We start from the raw sequence: 14,544 nt of genomic DNA, 5'->3' as shown, positions 1-14,544 counted from the left end.
TAAACCCAAATCCTCAAGGTTCCCAGAGATTTGTATTTCCTTGAAAATAGAATTAAACATTGGAATTGTTTTTGGAAAATGTAGTCTAATCATTGTGGAAAAAAAAAGATAACATAATTTATATATTTGGTACTCTTGCCCAGCTCTTTAAACCAATTTTTTATTACCTTGCCCACATTTTGAGAGCAAAATAGGGCCAAGACCTATGGGGAAGAAAGAAAAATATACTCTGAAAGAAAAGATATTATGACTAAAATTTTACAACAGGATAAACTTATTTTGGTACTAAGTCCTCAACTTTAAAGTATTTTACTATATAATTTCATTTCTGCTCATGCATCCTAGTTTGCATTTCCTCTTTTATAGCTCCTGATTTTAGATTAAGTAAAAGTGCACATTATTTTCTGAAGGCTCAGAAAACTCGGTAGCATTCTCCCTGCAAGACTCAACCACAGGCTGACTGTGGGTGATGTCAACTCTCAATTAACGAGACAGGAATAGTATTTACTGTTATGAAACGTACATGTGTGCAGACCATATCCTGTCCTTTAAATGACACACCCCAGTAGTTAATTCATGATGATTTATGAAAGACATAAGAAAACAGCCACATGTTACCTTCCTTTTGCATGCGAGCATGAACATATAAATCCGTCTGCTACCAGCCTTGGTTTCTTTGCCAGGTGATTCTATTTACACATTAGATTCCAGCCTTACAGTTTCTCAGTCCAGAAACCTTGGGATCCAGCTTGACTCTTCTTATTCTCTCTCACCCCATCTCCTATCCATCAGCAAATCCTGTCAGCTTTAGTTGAAAGACTATATTTGAAGTCTGGCCATGTCTTGTCATTTCCACAGCTTCTCCCCTGGCCTAAGCCACCATTGTCTCTCATTTGGATCATTGCCGTGACCTCTTGATTGGATTCTCTGCCTCTGCCCTTTGCCCTTTGCCCCCTTGCAGTGAATCTCAACAAAGCAGTGGGAGTGATTCTAACAGAGTGATCATAAAGTGTGTGTTTTAAAAAGTACCACTAGTGTGCTCAAAATCCTCCAATAGTTTTCCATCACTACACAGAGTAAAAGACAAAGCCCCCATGGTGGCTCATGATGCCCTACACCACAGCCCCTCTTTCCCTCTTTGAGCTCATCTCTCTGCCCAGCCCAACTCCCTTGACCTCCATGTGACCTTTGCCCTCATCTTCTTCAGATTCATGCTAAAATATTGACTTCTTTTCCTGGACTACCTTATTTAAAACTGACTCCTGCTTGCCTCCCTGACACCCCTCTTCCTACTTTATTTCCATTACTCTTGCCATCATTTTACATACTTCATATATTTATGTGTTTTTAAATACCTGTCTTCTTCCTCTGGAATGTAGGCTTCCTGAGGGCAGGGATTTTTTGTTTGTTTATATTCATTGTTGTATCTATAATGCCTAGAATAGTGCCTCACATACAGTAGGTTCTCAACAATGCTTGTGAAATTGAAAGCCTTCCAGACAAGAGTTACTTCTGACTGCAATTAAGACACTTCAAGTGAATGTTTATTTTGGAATAAAGCCAGAGATCAGAATTACCTTCCTCCCCACTCCCTGGACTAGCCAGGAAATTTGACTGGATATGATATGGTGTGGTCAGGTCCACTATGGTGTTCCAGAGCAGGAGCACAAACATTTGGAAACACTTTTTGGAGGAATTGCACTAGTCCATCCGTACCCTGTTGCCCCACCTCTGCCGTGCACTTGTGAGTTGGATGATTGGGTTTATGGCTTTAATCAGGATCATGAAAGATAGCTAGTTTAAAATTTCAAGGGACTGAGTCATATCCCTGCCTTTGGAGAACTATTTTTTTCATGAAGCAATCAACTGGTCACTGATACCACTGATTTAAAAGTGGTTAAACACTGGGCATCTGATTCAGATCTAGAGAAGTAAAGAAGGAACCATCACTCACAAGGCAATGACATGTGAGTAAGGCACAGGTAGAACTGTGCTTTCCCTAAGCAGAAGCCTGTATGTTAGTTTCACAGGAACACCTGGGCTGTAAAATCTCTACACCACCCCCCAAGTCCACAGCTGCTAGCTGAGGCCAATGACTGCTAAGTGCCAGCCTTCTTGATCCTACCGTAAATTGTCACAATCAATAAATAGGGCCTTTTCTCTTTTAAAAGAAACATGAACTTTTGTGCCTCATAACCCCTAAAAAACATGCCGAACAGCTTAAGAAATGATGCTGAACCAGAAGCAACATGGGCTGCCAATTCACACATGTCAAAGATTTCTCAGTACTACTCAAAGTTTGCTTTGACTACCAAAGCCTATGATGGTAGGTCTGAGTTTCCACCATGTCTGGAATGAAATATCTGGCAGAAAGTTTTATATATTTTTTTTTCTTAACGAATTTCCCCGTATGTTTTCCTGATTCTCCTGACATCCATTATGTCATACTCCATCATGTTAGGCCAAGCAACATCCCACGTGGTGAAAAAATAACAATTTTAAGAAAAGTAGGGGATTTAGGTATGTTTGTAGAGCTTGTCCTCAAACCTCAAATAAATAGCTCCTGGGTATACAGTTTTTAAGGTCATGAATGCTAACACTGGAGATTTCTGCAGTGATCACTCTATTGGACTATTAATCTAGAAGTGAAGCCAGGCATTAAATCAAGTTGTTCTGATATTTATGGAAGGTCAAGAGCTAGGAAGACTCATGCATACATACCCAAGGAAGAGTGGCAGAACCAATGAGAAGTCTTTCATGTAAATATATATATATTTTTTACCAATTTTAATATACAAATTAATTTACTAGTTTACCTTTTTGAAAAAAAATTTAAAGGGCTAAATTTGTATGTGAAAAGCAATACCAAAGTTCAAAATAATCAACAAGAGGTCTGGGTCCAGTGCCCAAATTTGTTTTCATTTTTCATATAAATATTAATATAAATAACTTTTGGGTTACTGGCCCTTGTTCAGTGTCCTATTTATCAATCCACACTATCCTCTAGCTCCATCATCCACCCTCTCTCCTCTGCTCTGTGTCTGTGTTCCCTTGGTAGGACCCTGACTGATATAGTACTTGGTACCAAGAGTAGCCTCAGGAAACAGACCTTCTGGAGAAGATTCCAAAACCAGGGTTGCTCATGTATTTTATGAATGCAAGAATGAACTCCTTGCTAGGTAGAAATCACAGCCTGGTAATGGGTTATATGCAGTGGTGTCATGATTTCTCAAATTATCCCTGGTGATGGTGTGAGCTGGTGAGCTGGTGGAGAGCAAGGTTCTGAGTGATCAAATAGAGGTTGCATCCAATAGCTATGCAACAATGTTGGTTACAAAGATTATAGGATGTGTCAACTACATCTGACTAAGTTAGAGAGCTTGTAAAAAGAAAAAAAATAAGTTTAGGGCCTTGAACTTTCAACTCAAAGGAGGAATGAAGACCCAGAAAACTTTTATAATGGCAGAAATGTGGCTATGTAGGAGCTCGACAACGTGGATTTCACGTCACCAGGACTGACCTGGCTATGACCACTGCCATGGCACAGAGGCCAACAGTATATTATGATTCCTGGAGGAAACAGCTAGGCACCTGGAGAAGGCAGAGGTATGTCCTCATGGGGTAGACATGTATTCCAGATTGAAATTTATCTACCATGGTTGCTGTGCTTTAGCCGAGATCTCCATTCTGGACCACAGGATGCCTTCTTCACTACCATTGTATTCTTCTCAACAGAGCCTTTTCCCAAGGAATTTATGTTAAAGCAAAAGGAGTGACAATGTATTAATATTCGTGGAACTCCCTAGTCTTACTTAGTACAAACTGCATCACCCGAAAGCAAACTGAAGTGGAGGAGGGCAGCAGCAGTGGAAGCGATGAGCAATAAGGGGATGAATTGCCTGCTTAAAATGGGAACCCACTCAAAGCCAGTTGCTTTTTATAATCACCATGTACTTAGAAAATTTAAACATCAGTGAAAAGATTCTCCCCACAAGGGCAACTACTCCTTCTATCCCTCCTTGGTTCTCCCTTGAGCACCAATTAAGATACCATTTACATTTCCAGATAATTCTTTACAAAAAATATCAGGCCACTATCTGGGGCAGGGAAAAAAGTTTTTCAGTAGAGTCTCCCTCCCAATGAGATAGTCTCTTACATCCTTTTACATTCTGAAGTAGAACGTTTTACATCTGTACCTGAGCATGGCACTTTCAAGGGAATCAATTAGAGGTGCAAGTATATTATAAATGGGATCTCAGCATTCCTAGAATTGGATTCAAATAATTAAGTAAGAGAGAGAAGAACTCAAGGCTAAAATGTTGGAAACTATTGCTGAGTAAGAACCCATTTAAAAATAAGACAAGCAAATGTGAAATTGTGATATTAAAAATAAGGAATCATTTTAAAATTAGTCTCTTTCTTTTTTTACCAGATAGGACACTAAAACACTTACCTGATACCTAAAAGATTCTCCAAGTGTACCAGGTACTACAAACAATTCTCAGAAAGTCTTTAGCCAAAGAGGGAAAGGGGAAGATGAAGATGGGATTAGGCTGGGGACAGAAAGAGAAGTCTCTGCAGACCTGTGATATTCCTAAAACCATCTGGATTCAAGGTTTATTTCATCTTTTAGGTGCTCTAGACATGGTGCTTGTAATTTTTTCAAGGACTGTTGTAGTGGACACTCTTTGTCCTGTCCAGGTTCCCTCCTCCCCAGTTCCTTTCCTCAACATTGTGCCCTGTGCCCCCAGCTTCTGTATTCTCTGTTGCTAAAGGCTCCCTTGTCTCTGCAGAGGACTGTCCTTGGGCACATAAGCTGTCTCACCAGTAAGGGAAGTGCCTGGGAATATTCCTATCCATTGGCTGCCAGCCGATGACTGACTGATGTAAGGTTACAAAAGCCTGGCCCCTTTGGCTCAAAAAGTGGGACAAACTCTGCTGTGTGATCTATGCTCCAGAGCTCCCTACGGAATCAGGCTGAGGTTGAGACTTCGTCAGATTTCGTCTGAAATCACACCTTTGCTTTGCTTGGCTTCTTCCTCTTCCCAGTCTTGTCCCATTTTCTCCTAGGAGCATGTCTATAATAAACCACTTGTACATGAATCCTCATCTCACCCTGTGAGGTTCTGCTTCTAGAGAACCTGACCCAAGACAAGTGATAAAAACATTTGAGATCTAAAAACAAATTGGCACCCAAATAGGAAAACTACCACATTGAAATAAATAAATACATAAAAATAAATAAAGCTACCAAATGAAATAAATTCCTTCAAAATTTGACAGTATATCAGTGAGTCAGCTGCAACTGAATTTAGTCAATATAACTACATACAATATATTTAATCTATAATGAATATATTTTAATACATTAACTATGACTGGGAATGTTATCTTCAAAAGCAAGAGGATCATAGCCCTCCCTGATTCCAGGAGCTGAGGAGAGAAGACATTGCCCTCTTACCTTATCACTAATAGCATGGAATCTACTTAGGAAGCAGGGACCATCTGGGTGGGGGAGACTAGAGATTGTCCTTGAAGAAAAGTTTCTCTGCTCTCAAATGAGAGAGACCTCCTGTGGCTTGCAATTATCTGAAGTCCATTGATAGGGGAAAAAAGGCCACCCATCCTACAGTGACAGATCAAAGGCAGACAGTAGATATGTAAATAACTCCTTGAGTGCTATAGAGAGAGACAGTCTCCCTAAGGTATAAATGCTTAATTAATCAACTTGGTTAGATAAGCCATGTCAGATCCTTTCCATTTTGATTGGAGTTGAGACCAAGCCTGGCAGACAGACTGAAGGACATTGGGTCCTTGAAGGTGGGGTGGTTGTAAGGAGCACAGCAAAAAGGCACTCACAGGGAGGTTGTGGGGCACAAGACAATCTGAAGACAATTATGTTCGAGCACAGTTTAGCTTTTCTTTAACCAGGTAGTGGTAAAGGAACTGCATTCTGGAAACTAATTCCAAGGAGAATCAACATTACCTCTAAAGTAGGTAAGCACAATGAGAAAACTGTAGCTTTCTACTGTTTCCTAATTTAGCTCTTATTTTATTAGATTAATGATGTTAGGCTAGTTTTTAGAGATTCTTTCAGCAGAGTGCTGAGCTACAAGCGTAATCAAATATTAAAGGTAATAATATTCACCCACTTAATGCCAGAACTGCTTCAGGCATCCCAGCTGCTTGAGCTTTGAATGGCACTCAATTTGTGGTTGTTCAAATGTGGTCTATACATTCCTTTCATTTGTCTTTGGACTGGAAAAGACTGAGACCTGATATTTGTTGCAGGTATTGCAAAATGTATGTGAATGCTAATGGTTTGCTAGAGAATTTCTTCTCTTGCAAAAAACCAGAAACACATGGGATGCATTGTATTGATTGCTGATGTGGGCTTTTTTAAGATTATGAAAAACATGCTTTTCAGACTTTCTTGAAATAGGTCCATTCTCCAACCAATCCTATCTATAGTGGGAACTTCAGGATCCTGTTTCGTTTGATATGTCTTCTCCTTATCCTGTAGATCTTACTGCTCTGGGGCTTCCCACTCCGTGAAACAATGAGTTTCAGTGCTTCAGGGGAAGGGTGTCAGAACATAGTCCCCAACAGAACACATCGAGTCCTTGCCCAGCTCCGACAGTCAAATTAAATTTTAGCTTCGTCTGCAACTTGAAAATTATCTCAAAATCCAGCCTTTATCTAGAAAAAAGATGTCATAAATTTTCTGTAGCATATCCAGACTCAAGTCTTGTGGCCTCACCTTATATTTCTTCTGTAGTGCAGAGAGAATGCCCTTCTATCTATCATCTGTGTCATGAGTCTTGCTGAATAGAAAGTGGGTATGATGAAGAGCAGTCCAGTACATCTTATACCTATAGTTTTGTAAAATACAATAAAATGAATTATAAGAAAAATGAAACAGAAAAACAAAGACATATGAAGTAAAAGCCCAACATGTTTTTTAGATTGAACAGATATGAAATTACTCTGGCAAATTGTTATAAATGTATCTAGAAATATATTCTCAATTTCTGTGTGTAACTTGTTGTGGGTCGGTGACAAGCTATGGCTTGGCATCAGTTTGAATAGCACTGGTGTAGAGGGATTGGAAAGCCAGAAATCTGCACCCTCTAGCTCTAGAGATGTTGGAGAAGAGGAAAAAGAAGCAGAGTGAGAAGATAGAATACAAGGCTCTTGTGCTTTGACTACACCTTTATCTCCCACATTGGCTTTGTAGAATTCTGCCTCACTGGCATCTCCTTCCATTTTGGCCAAGGAAAATGGCACATCTCATTGGCAGAAGGTAGCAAGGAAGGCAGATGAGGAACTCAGGGGTGCCTGCATATCCTTGCAGATGCTGAAGGAAACTGAATTGTGGGCAGCAGGTCTACCATAGAGCCTGGGGGCAAGGCTTCAAGTGACTGGGTTGGGTAGCCCAGGCCAAGATATAGGTGAAGAATATGCTGAGTCTCAGAGGGGTCTACAGTATCAGCATGATGCATAGTGAGGCTGAATCACTCAGAGATATTTAGATGTGACTGAGAGAGGGCCTACAAGCTATATCAGCCTGGAGGCTCAGGGATGGAACCATTCATACCTGGTGGCTCCTGATAGCACACCAGAGAGTAGCGCAGAGCAGCCATTCCTCAGCAGAGAAAGGAAAGGACAGCACAAAGTGTGAATTCAAGCACTCTGCTCTCCTAGGGCATCATGAGGTCATGCAAGCCCCACCCATTTCCCCACACATCCAAAGACCTTCTTGGAGAGGAGCTGGAGCTGGGCAGGGGTAGATGGAATCTGAAGAACTGAACCTTTTACCTAAAAGAGACTAAACAACTACCCAAATTGATTACTTACTGTATCAGACTAAATTTATGGCGTTGAGCTAAAGCATAGTGCCTCCTCTACGCTTGGTAGTAAGGAAAATCTGACTGGCACATCTGGGCTGTAGTGTTTAAAATTGCAACTGCTGCTTCCAAAATGGGCATAGCCATGCATGGCAGAAATGAGTCCTTGGTAAATTAACCACCCTGTGCCTACCTGACATGTTTCTTTGAAGAAATGTAGACACAATAACTTTACTCACAGTTGTATCATTTCTAGGATAGGTCTGGTCAGCAGAAAAGTTCTCATATCCTAACTTTGGTATAATTTATTTTCTTTAAGAATGTCTGAAAATGATAAACTCAAGGAAAATGAGTCATCTGCCTTCCAGTCAAGTCATCTAGTCATTCCTCATGCTGTTCACGCCGAGCTTTGCTACAGATGAAAGTAAGTTGGCAAAAGAGAGAAAAGAATGATTTAAATTCCGAAGGGATTTGTAGGCTCTTAAATGACCTCACCCTGAAATAGAGAACAAAAGAGAGCATATCACATTACTAAAGGGACCAGTTTCTAGATTTAGCAACTGTAATTCCTAGTGAATGGCACATCTCTCCCAAACTCCAGGGAAAAATGGGACTTGTTTTCTTTCATTTATCAATTTACTTCAAAATTATTTTTAAACATAATCATTTAATAAAATTATGTCAAAAAGCTGTGTGAGAGACATTCTAAGAAATTATTTGATACCTAGAAGTTAGAGAAATTATAATTCCTGAATATATTATTAATGAAAACTTTTACAAACCAAAGGGGAAAGGAATTTTCTATTTGTCTTTCCATTTCTGATCTAGGTGATCAGAGAAAAGCAGTTAGTTCTAACCAGTCTGATTCCAAAATTTTAATGCCTCTTCATGTAGGAAGCTGGGTGTCATAGAGGTCTATGTTGCACTGACAGATGTTAGCTAGAACAGTGACCACTTTTGAAATGTCTCAGCTTGTGTTCTATGACTCAGGGTGCTCAGTAGTCTATTTTGAGTCCATGTAATTTTACCCAAGATAGTGTTTGCTATTGCTTTTCTTCTGGACATTTCAAATATATGTTGCCATGAACAGTAGAATGATTGCTTAGTTCATTTAATTATTTATTCATTCATTCCTATTTTGTTGAGAGAAAACAGCACATGTTAAGTAGTTGGGAGTAGAAATAGATAAAAAATGATTCATGCTCTTGAGGATTGATTCATTCTGGGACTAAATTTTGGCCAAATATAACTGTAAACCTTAAAAGTGTGGTTTAAAAAACATGTGTTTATTTTTCTTATGTATTAAGTCTGGTGGTGTGCTGTTGTTAGCACCTTAAGAGGTGAGAACAGAGGTCTTTGTAATTCTCTTGGCCTTTTCCTCATGGTTACCTGATGGCTGTTGCAGCTTCAGCTCTAGTCATTGTGTCCATATTCCAGACAGGAGGAAAGAAGAAGAGAGTAATGTTTATTCCAGGAAAAAAAATTGTCAGAAATCTGCATCTGACTTCTGCTTACATTTCATTGGCCAGACGTATATCACATAACCCATCCTTAGCTGCAAGGAAGACTATGAAATGCCTGTGTTTTTTGCTTGTTTTGTTTCGTATTTACCTGAGCACACTGAGATCTCCAACAACATCATGAATGTTAAGAAGAAGTGGAGAAGGGATATTAAGCAGGCATTTAGTTGTGTCTACCTGAGCAACTTAATGAGATAAGTTATCAATTCTGCCTAAATTTGCTTCTAAGTGTTGTGGAAAACTTAGTGCACATATGCCAAAACACAGGCTCTTTCTAAATGCCTTACAGTTAGCAAATCAAGAGCCATTGCTAGAAATTCTAACCTGCTTAGATCATCTGTTTGAACATTACCAGAAAAAAACTCAAGAATGCTACATGTTCAGTTGAGGAGGTTTGTTTCATTGTGTACATGAAAGTCCAGGCAGTGTTTCTAAATTGCTGGTGTTGTTGGAAACTTTTACCTGTACATGACTGAACATAGATTCTTTTTATAAACTTTATCTGTATGCAGGCCAGTCAGTTCCACAGGAAAAAAACTCAGTATTTTCATTTTAGTTTTACTATGAATATTGTTTACTTTCCCTCTCCTAATCTAGACATAAAACAGAGAAACACTCTGGGCATTCAAGGGCATGTACTTGCTGATGTTTTACTCTGCAAATTATAAACCAGTTGAAAATATCAGAAAACACTTTGTATTTTATATTTACCCCTCATGGAATCATAATATCAATAATTTATCACTTTTCCCTTAAAAGTACCTTCCTAACTGGCTTTCAGGTCAAAAACAGTCATTGACAGTTTTTACTAGATAGGGTATGTTCCTGATGTAGCATTTGATAATGATGCAGAAAATGTGTGATTAAATCAAAAAAACCAAAACAAAACAAAAATCGGGATCGAGAGAAAAATGGCATGATGAGCCTTGACTGATAGTTAAGTAGGCGCCAAGTCACAGTGAAATCCACACTTACCTGGAGAATGGTCATAAAGAACTCCCCATCCATGTGTCCATCTATTCATCTATAGATTCATCCATCCATTTACCCAGCTATTCAACAGAGGTTCATTGGAGGGTAGACAATGGTGAATAGGATAAAATATTCTTAAGGACTCTAAATCCTAACCGAGAAGATAACATGAACACATATTCCTTATAAAAAAGAAAGAGATTCATATAGTTCGAGTTGGGGTTTCAGGGATGGTAGTGGAACATGACCAAGGAAAGCTTCAGATGATAGAGGCACTGAGATTTAAACCTGAAAGATTTGAATCTACGAAGATTGAAAGGTGAGGTAGAGGGGATGTTTGCGCTTGAGTCAGAGAAAACAGTATAAGCAAACATCTTGAGTGAATAAACGGTAGGATATATATAAGAAACTGTGAACTATTCAATTTGTCATGAGCAAATTATAAAGGGGTGTAATCAGAGATCATTTGTATCCTGAAAGATTTGAAATCTTTCCTGTGTCTGCAAGGCATCCAGATACCCTGGCTCTGTCCTCACACAGTATTCTGTGTTTATCCCCATTGCAGCCAAACAACTCGAATATGACTCAAAAGTCTGTTGAGGCAGTGTTTTTCAATCTGAAAGTTGTAGTTTGAAATAATTTTATTTTATGTTTTTTACAGTTAATATTCATTAAGGTTTACCTAGTCTTTCTTGTGCTCTTTATACCTTCTTGCATGATTAACCTTTCATCTGGAATATTTTTCCTTCTGCTAAACAACTCCATTAAATATTTCATTAGTAGCAACAAAATTCTTGGTTTTTATCTGTCTGAATATTTTCATTTTATCCTTATTTTAAAAAATATTTTCCCTAGATGAAGAATTCTAAGTTGGTAGTTATTTTATTGGAGCAATTTAAGAATGTCATTTTCTTTTCTTCAGGTTTCCAACATTTCTGCTGAAAAATTTGAAAAGTCAGTTGTTGTTTTTTTGTTATTCTTTTGAAGGTAATGTGTCATTTTCCTCTTTTTCGAAGATTTTTTCTTTGTCTATGGCTTTCAGTAGTTTTATTATGATGTTTATAGTATGGTTTTCTTTATAGTTATCCTGCTTGGGGTATAAAGAGTTCCTTACATTTCTGGTGATTTTCATCAGTTTTGCAAACCTTTTGCCTGGTATTTTTCTTCTCCTTCTCCTTTAGGGACCTAAATTACACATATGTTAGATATTTTCTCTGAGTTCCAGATATCTCTTAGGCCCATTTCTGTACTTTTTTCCTCCTTCTGTCTTTTTGGGCACCAATTTAGATCTCTTCTATTGAACTGTATTCATGGCAACTGCTCCTGTATTATGCTGTCTATGGTAGTAAACCCATTTCTTCGACTTGAATTTTAATTATGGTTATCATGTTTTTGTTATATAATTTAAATTGTCTACCTTTTTTTAATAGCCTCTAGTTCTCCAGTAAAATTCTCAATTTAAAAAAATCTCTTTTCTTAAAAATACTAATCACAGTTGTTTTAAAGTCTGTATTTGATAACTTCAGTATCTGTACTATTCATTAATCTATTTCCATTGCCTATTTTTGCTTTTAGGCTTCAGTAATTTGATTCTTTGTACAGATATGCTTCTTAATTTAGGGTTGAATGTTGGACATTGTCTCTGAAAAATTGTTGGAGATGTTAATTTTCTCCAGATAGAATTTAATTTTCTTTTTGTAGGAAGATATAGGGCCAGTAGGATGCCTTCATTCAATTAGGGACTATATTTCACAATCTGTGAAAACTGATATATTTATGTATTATATGTCTTTATACCTAGGGACTAAGCCTCTAAGGCTATTAGATAAAATCCTGGAGTATTAACCAGGCTATATCTCCTTGACATGAGATGAACCCCATTTTTTTTGCCTCTCTATTACCAGTGCATAGTTTAGAGATTGGCACATGTTTTAGAGATAAAATGCATGCCTGATTTGGGGCTCACTTTTCATAAGAATATTAGTCCCAAGTAATGACTAATATTTGTAGCCCTGAAGTCTAATTTTTGATCTCTTAGCCTAGTGAGACTGCCACAGACTTTAGAACACCCCTTTCTCTTGGTTTGGTGCACTGAGCTGTGAACCAGCAAATGCCCAAGAGGAAAAAGTAGCAGCAAATACAGACTCACTGCAATGTACTTTTCTTCTCCCTGCATCCTCTATTCCTGGCTGCTTTGGATGCTCTTCAATGTCTTCAAACCTATAGTTAAGTTTTAATTGCCAACTACTTATAAATGTAAGTGGATGAGCTTTGCACATTCCATAGAGCTAGAGAAGCAGAAAATTTCCTATGGCTGCTGATATAAAACCCCATGGCATTTGGCATCTTGTGCTTGTACACTTAACTTCTGAAGTCTGATCAGGAAAATACTTTCCTGACCACCCAACAACACTTGCAATATAAATGAGAGCAGTTTCCATAAAACTAGAATAAAGTGAATAAGAATTCCTTTCTTCAATACAGAATCAACATATAAAAATTAGTAGCATTTCTATATGCCAATGGCAAATAATCTGAAAAAGAAACTAAAAAATTAATCACATTTACAATAGCTACAAATAAAATAAAATAAAATACCTAGAAATAAACCTAATTAAAGAAGTAAAAGATCTCTAAAATGAAAAGTATAAAACATTGATGAAAGAAATTAAAGAGGACATAAAAAAATGGAAAAATATTCCATGGTCATGGATTGGAAGAATCAATATTGTTAAAATGTCCATACCACCCAAAGCAATCTACAAATTCAATGCAATCCCCATCAAAATACCAATGAAATTCTTCACAGAAATAGAAAAAATAATCCTAAAATCTACACGGAACTGCAAAAGACCCAGGATAGCCAAAGCCATCCTGAGCAAAAGGAACAAAACTGGAGGAATCACATTACCTGACTTAAAGTTATACTACAGAGCTGTTGTAACCAAAACAGCAAGATACTGACATAAAAACAGACACATAGGTAAAGGGAACAGATATAGAGAAACCAGAAATAAACCCACACACACATAGTAAACTTATCTTTGACAAAGTCACTAAGAACATAGAGTGGGGAAAGGACAGTCTCTTCAATAAATGGTGCAGGGAAAACTGAATATCCATATGCAGAAGAATGAAACTAGACCTGTATCTCTCACCATACACAAAAATCAAAACAAAATGGATTAACGACTTAAATCTAAGACCTGAAACTATGAAACTACTGAAAGAAAACATTGGGAAAATGCTTCAGGAGATTGATCTGGGAAAGGACTTCTTGAGTAATACCCTCAAAGCAGAGACAACCGAAATAAAATTGGACAAATGGGATTAAATGGGATCACGTCAAGCTAAAAAGCTTCTGTACTGCAAAGGAAACAATCAACAAAGTGAAGAGACAATCCACAGAATGGAAGAGAACATTTTCAAACTACCCATCTGACAAGAGATTAATAACTAGAATATATAAGGAACTTCAACAACTCAGTAGGAAAATATCAAATAATCCAATTTAAATACAGGCAAAGGATCTGAATAAACATTTCTCAAAAGAAGACATATAAATGGCCAATAGGTATATGAAAAAATGCTCAACATCATTAGCCATCAGAGAAATGCAAATCAAAACTAAAATAAGACATCATCTCATCCCAGTTAAAATGGCTTTTATCAAAAAGATAGGCAATAATGAATGCTGGCGACGATGTGGAGAAAGGAGAACTCTCCTATGCTGTTGGTGGGAATGTAAATTAGTGCAACCACTATGGAGAACAGTATGGAGATTCCTCAGAAAACTTAAAATAGAACTGCCATATGACTCAGCAATCTGACTGCTGGGTATGTATCCAAAGGAGGGAAAATCAGTATATTGAAAAAATACTGCAAAAAACACTCCCATATTTATTGCAACACTATTCACAATAGCCAAGATTTGGAATCAACCTAAGTGTCCATCAACAGATGAATGAATAAAGAAATTGTGGTACATATCACAATGGGATATTATTCAGCCATAAAAAAGAATGAAACCTTATAATTTGCAAAAACATGGGTGGAACTGGAGAACACCGTGTTAAGTGAAATAAGCCAAGCATAGAAAGACAGATTTCTATGGTTTCACACCCGAATTTTACCACACCTACAAAGAAGAACTGGTGCCTATCCTGCAGAAATTATTCCACAGCATCGAGAAGGATGGATTCCTC

The sequence above is a fragment of the Propithecus coquereli genome, unplaced genomic scaffold (genome assembly GCF_000956105.1).
Source record: "Propithecus coquereli isolate 6110/MARCELLA unplaced genomic scaffold, Pcoq_1.0 Scaffold95, whole genome shotgun sequence".
NCBI lineage: Eukaryota > Metazoa > Chordata > Mammalia > Primates > Indriidae > Propithecus > Propithecus coquereli.
The sequence above is the reverse complement of the archived record's forward strand: the minus strand, read 5'-3'. Positions refer to the sequence as shown.